Source organism: Tyto alba, unplaced genomic scaffold (genome assembly GCF_018691265.1).
Source record: "Tyto alba isolate M040663 unplaced genomic scaffold, T.alba_DEE_v4.0 Super-Scaffold_8, whole genome shotgun sequence".
In the NCBI taxonomy this organism is placed as follows: Eukaryota; Metazoa; Chordata; class Aves; order Strigiformes; family Tytonidae; genus Tyto; species Tyto alba.
This window is the reverse complement of record NW_024881329.1, coordinates 13,069,852-13,082,764: the sequence shown is the minus strand read 5'-3', so window position 1 is coordinate 13,082,764 and position 12,913 is coordinate 13,069,852.

Below are 12,913 nucleotides of genomic sequence, written 5' to 3'. Positions count from 1 at the left end.
TTACCTGAAAATTGATTGGTAAGTCTTCCTTTTCCATGGGAGCGCATTCATTTATTTCTTCATAGGATAATAGGGTTTTTGAAATGATTTTTCCATTAACATCTAACTTAACTGCTAGCAAAAAGAAGGCAAACATAAAAAGGAAGAGGAATAAATAATCAAAAAAAATCTTAGCAATCTTTGATGATGTGTTCCAACTTTGCAATGGGTTTTGTTGCTCTGATTTCTTACTCATTACAACAGACGACTTAATTCTGGGCTTCCACCAGCATTGCAAAAGGGGCTGTAAAAGCACTTTGACCATCCTTACGATGGGATAATCCTGCATGCTAGATCTGATATCACCTGAGGTACAAACTTGGAAAGGAGACTATGATTCTAAGAAAATAAACTCTTATGCAGTATTCTAGGTGTGTACACTCAGAATAACTTCTGGATACCTCCACTGAACACCTCTGTCCTGAAAAGATTACAACACAGATCATTAGTCATATTTTCAACTGCTGATTATTTTGGATAGAAAAATCTGATTTTAAAAATGTTTTTAATAAACCATGTGCACACTTTAGGGAAAAATTTTTGCTGCATTTGTTAGCTTTTGTTGCTGAATGTCACTTTTTTCACTCTGAATATTGCTTTAGCAACTGAAGATCAATAATTACTTTCTCACCATCATTGAAAAATAATGACATGTTCACATATTCGATCAGCTACAAATTAGGCCTCTAGCTAAATGGCACCCCTTGGACAAGTGAACCAGGATATTACAGGCAGATTATTATGCTGTCAGACATGCCTGCACAGCAATGCAGACAGAAAGCAAAACATACTTTTTTGGTCATCTCCTCTTTTCTTTAAGAATATAATAAATATAACTGAGGAGATTACTGGAGCACTCAACGTAATAATTGGGCTTACAGGTTTTGCTGGATAGGGATAGACTGATTTCTTAACACTAAATATCTTAACTACACCACATAGAGTGGTTTCATATTGTCCCAATCGCACCACATGAATTTTAAAAACCTGTAATAGTTGGAAGATATACTTATTCTACCTCTTTAATTATTTTATTTAATTAATACTTACAACTTCATTCATATGATGAAATTTAAAGAATTTATTGATTCCATTTTCACTTTCCTCCTCTCCCCCCTCAACTATATTATACTCCTATTTATACATGGCTGATGTGTTTATTATAGTTGAATGTTTTCATTCCTTTAAAGATTGTCAAGTTATTCCTGGAGGACTTGTTTTAAAAATATGCATTAGTTAGTGAATGTCTTGAAAAAATATACTTCATCTTGTTCCTTCTTTTGTTGTATAAGAAGCTGGGAAAACTCCAGTGATGGCTGGTATTACCATCTTATAAATTAGTTCAATATATTTCTCTAAATTTCATACAGTGCTGAATAGTTTTATCAGTACAAAATGGATAATGTGAATTAAATTTAGTCTTTAAACTAATTTTCCATGTGTATGGGAATTCTGAAGAACCTTGATTTTCAACCAGAAAACTCTTCTCATGTCTTATTCCTTAATTATTAGTTATTCTGAAAGGAAGAACAAGATGACAAGAAATGAAAAATAGAGGAGAGAAATAGGAAATGGAAAAAAGCAGGATACTCCAAATAAAAGAATTACATTTTGTGCACTTCACTGAATAAAATACACATTTCAACCAAATCAATTAGATCCAACTCCATGTAATTATCCTGAATGCAAACCTAACTTGAATTTAACTTCCTACAGGAACTATGCAGTTTGCCTGCTTAAAAAGACAGATTTTATCACCAGCTAAAGGCAGTTCAATTAAAATTGGAGGCTTAACCACCCAGAAGCCTGCTGGCACTGTCTTGATGAGCTGTAATTCTAATTGGAAACTCTTTGCAGTCAGCACACAACAAAGAACCATGGCTGTTTTTTCAGTGATGCCCATGTTCTTTGCAGATGTTACTTGAGCAGCATGTCCAGAAGCGGGTTCCACTAAGTGCTCCATAGATGAGGGGGGGAACGAAGTCTGGATCCAACTGAACTACAAAGCTTGTTCACTCTTTCATGAAAGGTCTTGATTTTCATTTTTCTCTATCCATCAAGATATTTTTTCCTTCAGATGTTTTTACTTAATTATTTTGCTAACAGAGTTAAAATCTATTTTGTACATCCAAGCACAGGCCAGAGGGGATCAATTATATGCTAGAAAGCTTTTACAAGGAGGTGACTAGATTGAAGCATGTTAAAATGAAAGCTGTAGTACTAGCAACTTAAGATTCAAATATATTTGTTTCTATTTGTATATTTTAGAGTTTATGATAACTGATTCAATGCAGTTGTAGCTGACAGTCTTCATAAGAATTATCAACACTGTTATTAGTATTTGATTATTGTTAAACAATCTCTTTGTTAATCTTTGGTTTCCTCATTCAATGTTCATAAGTTCAGTAGTAATATAGACAAGAATACTTTGTTGCCTCCCTGTGCTCTATTTCCTTCTCATCTTACAGCCACTGAATTCAGTGTAAAAAGCGGTTATGCCCTTGTACTGTAAACTTCACAAGGCAGGACCTTTTCTTTTAAAAGTAAAACCTGAAAATAGATAATAACTAACACCAGAGAGTTCCAATTATAGCTGAAACATTAGTGCAAGACATTATTCTGAGGTCATTGACTGTGATACTTTAATAATTAGTATGGAAACATATGACAGTTATTTCCTTCTATATTATTTACTTCAGGGTTTGAGCAGATTTTTCTGATACTATTTACTATATTTATATACTATAAATATGTATATTTACATATTTATATACCATATTTATACTATATACTATAGTATATAAATATTTACATATTTATATACTATAAATATGTATATTATGTTATGAAAATGTAATATCTAATATTTAATATAGATGCTTAGCTTTTTTTTTTTTTCAAATGTCACATTCTTAATCAAAAATCACTACCAAAAAGTTTCAAAGAATTTCTTAATATTGCATTTTTGCCCAGTTTCAATATTTAATAGGCATGTCAGTAGCCATGACTGGAATAAATACAGCCCATTTTTGTAAGTGGTGTTGCCAGTGTTTTGCTTTCATGTTTTTTCATACTTTTTTTCATAATTTCCAAGATTCTGGTAGTAGATTCATCCTCTGCTGACATGGCATTTCTGCAAGCAGAACTTCCTTGTTCACTGTTGGGAATTACAGCTGAGAAAGGATTGACAGCTCAGATGGAAACAAGTGATCTAGCAGTGCCATTAGGAATTTCAGCATTGAAAGTTGGGAACGATGTGGGAAATCACTGAGTTTAAGAGAAAGAATAGAACATCATATAACGAAAGAGGAAGAATATGGAAATAGAAGGAGAAAGTTTTTGAAGTAAAAGGGCTATTTCAACTCTTAGTTGCAGATGAGATGTTAGTGCTTTGAAGTCGTTTCACTGAATCACCTTGAGCAGTTTCCGTAGGTATGGGGACATTGGGCAGAAGTCAAAAGGTTAAGTCTACCACTGTATTTCGTAATTTCACTGTTTTTAAGTCTACATTCATCTCTCAAAAGATTTTTTTCCATCAAAGGAAGAAAGACAAGTAAAAATTCTAACTGGTAACTTTTTAGTATTATACCGCTTTTTCTTGTAGGTATGATCATGGTAACTTTTTCAATCTCATCTTTGAAGAAGAAACTACTGATGTATTTTAGGTCCTTTCAAGTCATCTAATGCAGTATCTTTACTATTTTCAGGACCTAATAATAATGAATAAGAGCAAGATTAATCCTTAAAGAGGTTAATGTCAAGGTTTTTCAAGGTTTTTTTTTTTTTTTTCTGTCTTTTGAAAATAGAATGCACCTTCGAATCAATGTTTCCTTTACAAGAGAATACACTGGGAGGGTTTGGAATTTTAATTAAATGTGACACTCAGACTAATTGTGTTCTAATACTACTAATAATATTTGGATGAGAATACATCACTTTTTTGTTGCTTTTCTACATTAGTGTCCCTCAGAAAAAGAGATTACTTACAAATAACAAGAATTCTTAAAGATATGTTACTTACATATTCATTCCCACAGTTGGTGCATATATGTTTTAGCTTTTTCTCTCATTCACAGTATGCCACCTTGACATATTCAAACTGCACCCGTTTAGAATACACTCTGTGTCATCTCAGGTCTGCTACACAAGGATTTGAGACTCCATGAAGGAGGGGAAGGAGGGAGAGAACACGACCTGAAGAACTCCTGTCATGGCAGGACTGCCCTATTGAGTGCAACATCTGTCCTAGATTCTTCTACAGTAGTGTTGCAGCTGATGAAAATGTGGATTGAGCTCTGTCTGGCTTAACTTGTGCTCTAGATACAGGGGCCACAGTGCCTGAAAGGCTATGTCTTAGCAACCTTCTAGCACATCTACTATCCTCTAACAATCTACAGACATGTACCTGACATCAGGCAAAACTCAAATATTCCTACAATGTAGTTTTGCCCCCCAAAGCATGGTATATGGCACGCCATTCTTACCAATTTGTATCTCTTGTATTCTCATAGAAAAGGTAGTAGTTACTGGGAAACTACTTTCGTAAGCGGATGCAATAATGAGCAGGATGCTGATCCCTCAAAATGTAGCTTTCCAAGAGTCCTGAAATACCAGGCTAATGCCCCAGTGGGGACCGAGTTCTTAATATAATACTTTACCAATGACAGGCAGAATCTTATTGCGATAAGGTGGGTTTCTAACTGAATTATCAAGCCTCATGTAGCCAGTAATCTGTTTTGGGGCAAGACTGCTAACAACGTTAACAACTATGAAGTGCTTAACCATTATGGTACTGAAAAATCACATAAGCAGCTAAGATTAGTTTTTTTATTCTCCAAGACTTAAAAAATTCCTTAATTTTAAGCAGAAAAGAGTCCCAGTGAAGACAATTGTCATTTCAAGTTGGCTAAAGATACGGTTGTTCTTAATGATTCTGTTGCATCATGCTTTGGCCCTGAGCATGACAATTTGTTTTGGCTAGAAAAAACAATACTTCCTCAGAAATTGTAAGAGGTTCTACATTTGGGTTATATTCACATTGTATATCAGTTTTTCTAGCATTGTAACAATTTTTTCATCTAGTGGTAGTGTACAGGCACCTTCTCATCAACACTGGAAAAAAAAATGGAAGATTTACTTGTCCCTCAATGCAAAATCTTCTCTGAGGAAATCCTGTACAATTGTGCAGTTCTAAGATACTTTCTACTGAGGGCAGCAAAGTAATTCTCCTAAGATCTGTTCTGTAAACCATATATGAACCTCTGCTTTTCCACAGCTACTTAACAGTACTGATTTTTGGATTTTCCTTTTTTTTTTCCCAGATGTAAAAAGATACATTATAGTTGCCATCCTTTCTACCATGCTTTTTTGCTTGCTCAGGTGCTGGTAATAGGCTTTGGCTTCAATTTGGCAAAGTATGTGAGTTTAATTTCATTGTGGTGCACAGTGGATACATAACTTTGCTAAATAAGGCCCACAGCACTGAGCAAATCCTTTCTCCTTCTGAAGTCTGAACCTGCTTGATAGTTACAAAGTCCTCCTCTTTAACAATTTTATGGAAACCAAGTCCTTGAGGATATAGTAGTTTTCATGTTGCTATCACATTCTGTAGACTGTCATAGCTGTTAAATATGTGATAATTGTGCCACCAACTCTGTTTCTGTTTCTGTCCAAATTTTGTCACAAATATTGTTTCCAGCCTGATATTAAACTTGGTAAAATTACTGAAGACTTTATGCACAGACTCAGAAAGCTATTGGTTGCTTGGCTAATCACATATTGAGCAATTTGTTACAAAGCATCTGCTGCTTACCTAGTTCTTCAAGCAGAGGCAGGCACTGCTACTAAAAGCTAGAAGTAAACGGGCAGTTTTGGCATTAATATAAACTTACAATAATCATAATTGTGTCATAAAGTTAATAAATATTTTCTGTATTCTTAAATTAGACATTGTTTAAAACAAAATTAAAAATCAGTAGTTTGGAACAACGTTGTTTTCTTAACTTCTTTCAGCATACATGAAGCAACTAACATTTTATTATTAGAAAAACATCCCAAAACATCCCAAAATGCTCATGATTTATTAAGGAAACTGAACAGCTTCAGCTCCTGTGGGAGTAATCACATATTCTTTATAAAACAATTCAAGCCATGGCATAAGGCTACCCATAATGTCCCTTTAAAATTATGAATAATTTTAAATCTCATTTATATGTATAAATATGGAGTTATTCTATCAGTAGATAATAAGCATATAAAGTCTATAGAGATAAGAGAAGCAACAAACTCCTGATCTGTATTTGCATATTTGCAATATTGCAATGCATATCTCAGCTGCTTCTATAATTGATTTCAATGTATTTTGTTTTGAAGCTGCTACAGCAACATTAAAGTGTCAGAGACTTCAATTTATACCACTCTGCCCAAACCTGTAGTCCAGTCACAAAAAGGGAGGCAGTCACAGCATGAACTATTTTTTATTTTGCTTGAAAACACCTTGCAAATAAACACTTTATGGTTATCAAATTCTCACGTTAATTATGGATAAGAAAACTCTTTAGACAAGAAAATCATGAGATATGCAGACAAACACAGTTCTCTTGAGGATGCTGAGTGTGCAATATGGTCACTGATCTGTCACTGCTGATTTACCTTTGGATCACCTTAATGTTTCTGTAGCAGCAGGAAATATATCTTCCATGGGATGCTGTCAAGCTCAGAGATGTTGGTACCTTCCAAGTTTAATAACAACATGGTTTCTCATTCATTTAAAAATACTGGAATCTGATCTGTGGTTTTCAAATAGTTGATGCAAATTTTAAAAGTCTTCCAGAAATTACTAGGTTTGATAAAATGTGGTATTTGACAATCATGCCCACAAGCTGAGGTTTAACTGAAAATTCCATATAAGGTTTAACCACAGGAAATATTTCCACACCTAGAAATTGAAGTAATTTTGAGGAAGAAATATGCAACTTACTTGACAAGTATTCAATTAAGAATGAATACGTTCAAATTTGTTTATTTCATTATAGAAATCTCATTATTCAGACTTCATATAAAACACCTTTCTAGAGTTTTAGGCAGTAACATTTCTCTTAAGTATGAGGTTATTGTAGAACTGGACACAACACACATTTCTACTCCTTTTTGTTTCAGAGTATTAATGGGAAATTTAATGAAACTGGAAAAAATCAATGATGAGAACCAACAGATATTACCTTGCAAGCTGGGATTTCTTCCTTACCATGCTGACCGAAAGGGAAGAATTATTTCATACAGCTGCATTTTTTTTTATTACTTTAGAAATGAGAGATACTTACTTGCCATTCAGTAGGAATTACTACTCTTTATGTCATGGGGAGGGAGAGAGAGTTTGGGGATTCCATTTACACTCAAAAAGTTAGTCCAGTTAAACCACACGGGAAAATAGCATTATGGAAGAATTTATCTAGAGAAAGAAAGTAGGTGAGATTTATAAGTGAGCATTCTGGCTAAATGAGACCTATTCAGCAGGCCAGCAATTTACTTGCAGATGAGATGGAAAATGAGGGAAGAGAAGATTAATGAACTAGTAACAGTAAGGTTTTGATTATTAATCCTAACTCACTATGACTCCTTATTTACATGTTTTTAAAATTAACTACTGCATTAAATACAAGTTTCACGTGCATTTTAAGTTTCAGATAAACTTCTGAAAAACTAGATACCAGATTCTTGCTTGCTTACTTGGAGAACTTCTTTCATTCCTGTGCTTGTTTGTTTTGACAGTTTTATTGCTTAACTTCTAGTGAAAAGAAAGCAGCCTGTATCACATTAAAATAAAAATATTACAAGTGACATCAGTTCCTTGAAGTCACAGTCAGATTATATGACAAAAGTTCCTAGGACATGGATACAATTAATTCCAAATTAATTTAACTCCAAAACAGTATCACTGAATTTATCTTAGATTCATTTGAGTCTGTTGAAAAATGAATGGATGTTATCATGCATGTAACAATTTTAAAGCATCTGTTGCTTTTAAAGAATGGAAAACAAATTTCTAACAAAGTCAAACAAAAATCTTTGATTATCAGGAGTCCTGTTGTGTTTATTCTAGGGTAAACTTCAAACATGTTAAATTACTGATTCTGAATTGCTTTAGAGATCAATTCTGTATTAATTTGAAGTAAGAGGGTGTAGTAATGAACTGTAAAAGGCTACTAGTGATGTGCCATAGTGATGAAATAAATACTTTCTAATTAAAAGAAAAAAATAGTAGCCATGTATCTTTTCTAGACTTTGTGTAAACTACCTACATAAAAACACCTGGCTGTTACTTTTCTCTGGAGGAGAAACAACAGTATCTGTGGCAGCTGGATCTTGCTGCTTTTGGATACTGGAATAACAAGTAAAATTTGTATATTTTAAAATAGAAATGTATAAAGAGTTGCGTTTATTATATGCAGTTAATTTGTATTCTGTCCAATAACATGCAGAACTGTATAAATAAAAATGTAACAAGATGAAAGAAAATATCAAGAATACATATTAACATAAACTATCTGGCTTCATCCTACAGATTGCAGACTAAAAATTGCTATGGAATTTAAAGGAAATGAATTGGAATTTCAGGCTGGTAACATTCCTATTGATCATTTTAATATTAAACAATTTTGTATTTTTTGACAGCTGCAAGTAAAAAGAAAGAAACTAGTACATAAGGAGAAATAAATCACAGTAGAAAATAAGATTTAAAAAGCAGATCAAATTGGCTTTTGGAATTGCTAGACTGTTGTATTGTCACATGCAAGGCACTTGAAAAGGAAAGGAAAGGAGATATGGCTCTTGGCCCTAAATATCAAAAACTAGACCCAGTTTAGGAGGGAAGGAGATCAGCGTTGTTTGGTTCTACCCCGACAACTCAGTGGAGCGTGTCTTTCCAAAGACATCACTCATGCCATTCCCAAAGGCTAATCATCTCTGCAGAACAGTTACAAGAGAAGGACCATAGGAGATCTGTGTAGCAAATAACATGATTTGGTGTTCGAACATTTCAGACTACATGAAATCACTTTCATATGCTTCGTTCTAATTTTGCTCATTTTTTCCCAAAATCTTGGGGACCTCTGGCTGCACAGAGCTCTATCAGAATCCTAAAAAAATCTAGAATTATTGCTATTGCTCCTTCATCACCTCTCAAAAGAGGATCATCATTTCATCCCTTGCAGAAGTGGAAGGGATAATCAGATTTTAGAATTCAGGCATTATTGGGATATTAGGTAGATTTAAGTTAGCATAAGGGAGATTTTAATACTATAAAGCTATAGAGGTTGAAAAACCAAGGAGGTATAAAACTGTAAGCCTCCACTTGAAGTATGAAGCAGTAAACCCAGAAAAGTGCTGACATCTGTAATGCATCAGGAATGTAAATGAATTCATTGTAATGTAAATGATAATTGAGAACTACCACTGATAATTTAGGATGACTGAAAATTTTTAAATTGGGTCTGAATACAATGTAGAGCTCTGTGAAGTTTCTGATCACAGCAAAGGTCATTCTCTTTTCCTAACTATTTGTAGTTATTGCTGCTGTATTTCAGGTGTTTCCTAGTATGAGACCTTTCAACTGCCTATACAATCAGAGGCTACATTGTAAGGCACCTAATAAAAATTACCTTTCCATCTATGTGTGTGTCTTTTTATATTAATGACTATGTCCCAAGTTTTCCTCTATCAAAGCAATTAAAAAAACCAACCATGTTATAATATTAAATGCAGATTTAAAGCAATATAGATGATTGGTTCATATTTTACTTTTAGTATCCAAAATACTGTAAAGGACAAGTGAAAAGGCATTCACAAAATATGCACTACAACTAAAATATTTAGATACCAGTGGAATATTATCTTTTGGTCCTCTTATTAAATCAGTAATGTTTAGGAGCTGAACACCAAGCAGTTTATTTTCCCCTAAAGTAAAACCTCATGGTAGGATTAAAAATGGCCTAAAGAAAGGACTTAATCTGATTATGAGATGACAGCTCCATCCCATATCAATTTACAGAAGTCAGAAGTGGTTAGCTACATCAGTTTTCCTTGGTTATTATGTTCAGTCTTGAATAAATGAGGGGGAAAGTCTGTCTGTGCTCCTCACATGCAGTCATTTAAATCACTATTCTTTTCTGGTAAATCTCATTCACAGTGCTCCTTTGAAATATGATTGGTGATGCCAGTTACCACAGGCATATTGGTGGAATGGAATATATTTCATTTTATAAGAGATTAAGACATCAATGAATTCTGTTGTAATTCCTGTATTCCTTACTATTTAATTCCTATACTGTATACTTTTTATTTCAGAGAATGAGCATGCATCCTTTGCTCCCACTCAGTTTCTCATTATTAAGTCAAATTACAGTATAATTCAGGAATATCCAAATTGATAAATGATGGTATTGCCTTTGAAAAGGTAAAGAATCATGGGGTGAACAGCTTCCTTCATCTATAATATTTGTCTTATCAGATGTTCAATCCAGTCACAGACAACATAAATTTAGGAGTTTAGAAACCAGCAGCCAAGCTGATAAATTGCTTGCAATAAGGATATTTTATCGTGCAAATGTCAATAATCTCAGAAATAAGCATTAAAGGAAAACAGAAGAATCAAATTGAAACTGGGGAGTTCATTGCCTTAAAGCAAATTATAATTTAAATCTGTGTTTGTTAAATAAAAGAGAGTTTTATACAAAAGTGAATTGGTCTTACTGATATTTTAATTTTAGACAAAGTCCTGGCTTCAAAAGGGTTTGGGTTTTACCCATAGTGTACAGTTAAGTCCATTCTTTCTCAATAACAGGCATTGGCCATCTGGCAAGACTTGGCAACTTGTTCACTTGAAGAAGGATACATCTGATTAATTACCTTCTCTGCTCATAAAAGGTTTTCCTGAAGAAACAAACAGAACCATGCCACTCTCTATTTCATCCCATGGCTTGTGCATTTCACCACCTGGTGTACAAAGAGCTTTGGCAGGCTGTTGCACCTTTAGCTGGAAGATGCAGTTATCTAGCAGATAAAATAAAGAAAATATTAAGCTAATCATTACATATTCTAGTGTACCAACTTCAAATAGAGTCTTTACTTAAAGTCTCCAAGTACTAGAAATTAAAAAAAAAGCCTGATGTATAATGATCGAAAAGAGCACACTCTAGTAAAAGAAATGCTACAGTACTTCTTGCTGCAGACTCTTAGTTGAGGCCCACACTTAGTCTTGCACAAACCTTTTACAGTTGCTAATGAGAGTCTGGGTAAAAAAAAAAACAAAACAAAAACAAAAATAAAACAAAACCAAAACGTTTTGGATGTGATCCATGCAACATAGGATTAGCAGAAATCATTGAGTCATCAGATATATTCTAGTAGAGTTACCACTGTAGACAGAGACATCTAACACATTTTTAATAGTAAATGTTTTTCAAATAACATAGTAACATGGATTCTTTTATACTAGTTTAGGCTTTTTGGCCTAGTTCATTCAGTCTTGAAAGGTGATCTAGGTCATTATTTGACAAATTCTAGGAATAGTTTATGAAAATATTGCAACATCACATATTACTTCCTAAAGGTAATGAAACTGATATTCAAGAAAGGGATAAGCAGAGAATGCTTGAACTGTGTAAGCATGTGAACACACATCCACATATGTATTTACATAAAGAATAAAAAGTTGCTCTATAATATATTTTTCAGTAATTCCTAACAGACATTAGATGTGAACTGCTAAAGAAAGTCAAACTGATGGATTGTGCCAAACACACAGAAATATTATTTTGGACCCAACAAGAGCCTGCTCCCCATGAGGTCCTGCTGCCTGGCCCCTGCCAGTGCTGACCCAGACCCAGTCTCTGGGCAGGTCACTGGGGCCAGCCAAAGGACACTGGGCACGAGATGTCCTCCTAAGCCCCTCAGCATCAGAACAGAAGAAGAAAGGCTTTAATGCCGGTTGGGAGATACTTTTTGCAGGCCCGCAGGCGCTGAGCGGAGCGTGGCTGGCAGGCAAGGCGCAGGGCAGGCCGGTGGAGGAGATGGAGGCAGCTGCAGGTCAGGGTGAGACTGTAAGTTATGTGGGAGGAAAAGACAGCAGTGATTTCAAGGGTAGCTATATGTGACTCTTGACAATGTGAGTGACTCTGATGACCCAGAACTCTGATCTATGCATTAAATACAGTAATAACTCAGTGAACATCAAAGATGATATTTCATTCTGATGCATACACAAACAATTGACCTTTGCTTCTGCAGTTTTGTTACATTTTAAAACCCTCACACCACAAAAAGAGAGGCTAGGATTTTCCCTCAAAAATCCCCAAAAGAAATAAATATAATAAATGCACAGCTATGACAGGGTAAAAGACAGAGGTGGTCAGAATATCAGAAAAGATGACAACCTTGTGAAATCCCTTGATTTACACAGGAGGCCCAGAGCTACAAATATTTGTTCTTGTTCCACTTCATTAGATGCAACACAATCTGCTGGTTGGGGGCAGTTTTATCTTGCATACTTGGCCAGCAAAGTCATCCTTACTATCTAACACAATGTATGGGAACTCACCTGCACTTGAGAACTGTAACTAGATGTGATTGACCAGGTGGAAAAAGAATTACGACTGGTTTGCTTTATTTTATTTTCTTCTGGCAGGCAACTTCAATTTATCACAGCCTTAATTTCTGGATAATGTGGATGAATCCTGCCCACAATCTAAAATAATCACAAAATTTTAAAATTTTGTAACTATTTTAATTAAGATGTTGCTACTTAAGTGTCTCCTTTAGCTTTTCATACAATATATTTAACCAATTATAAAATAGGGTGTTTAATAAAAATGAAAAT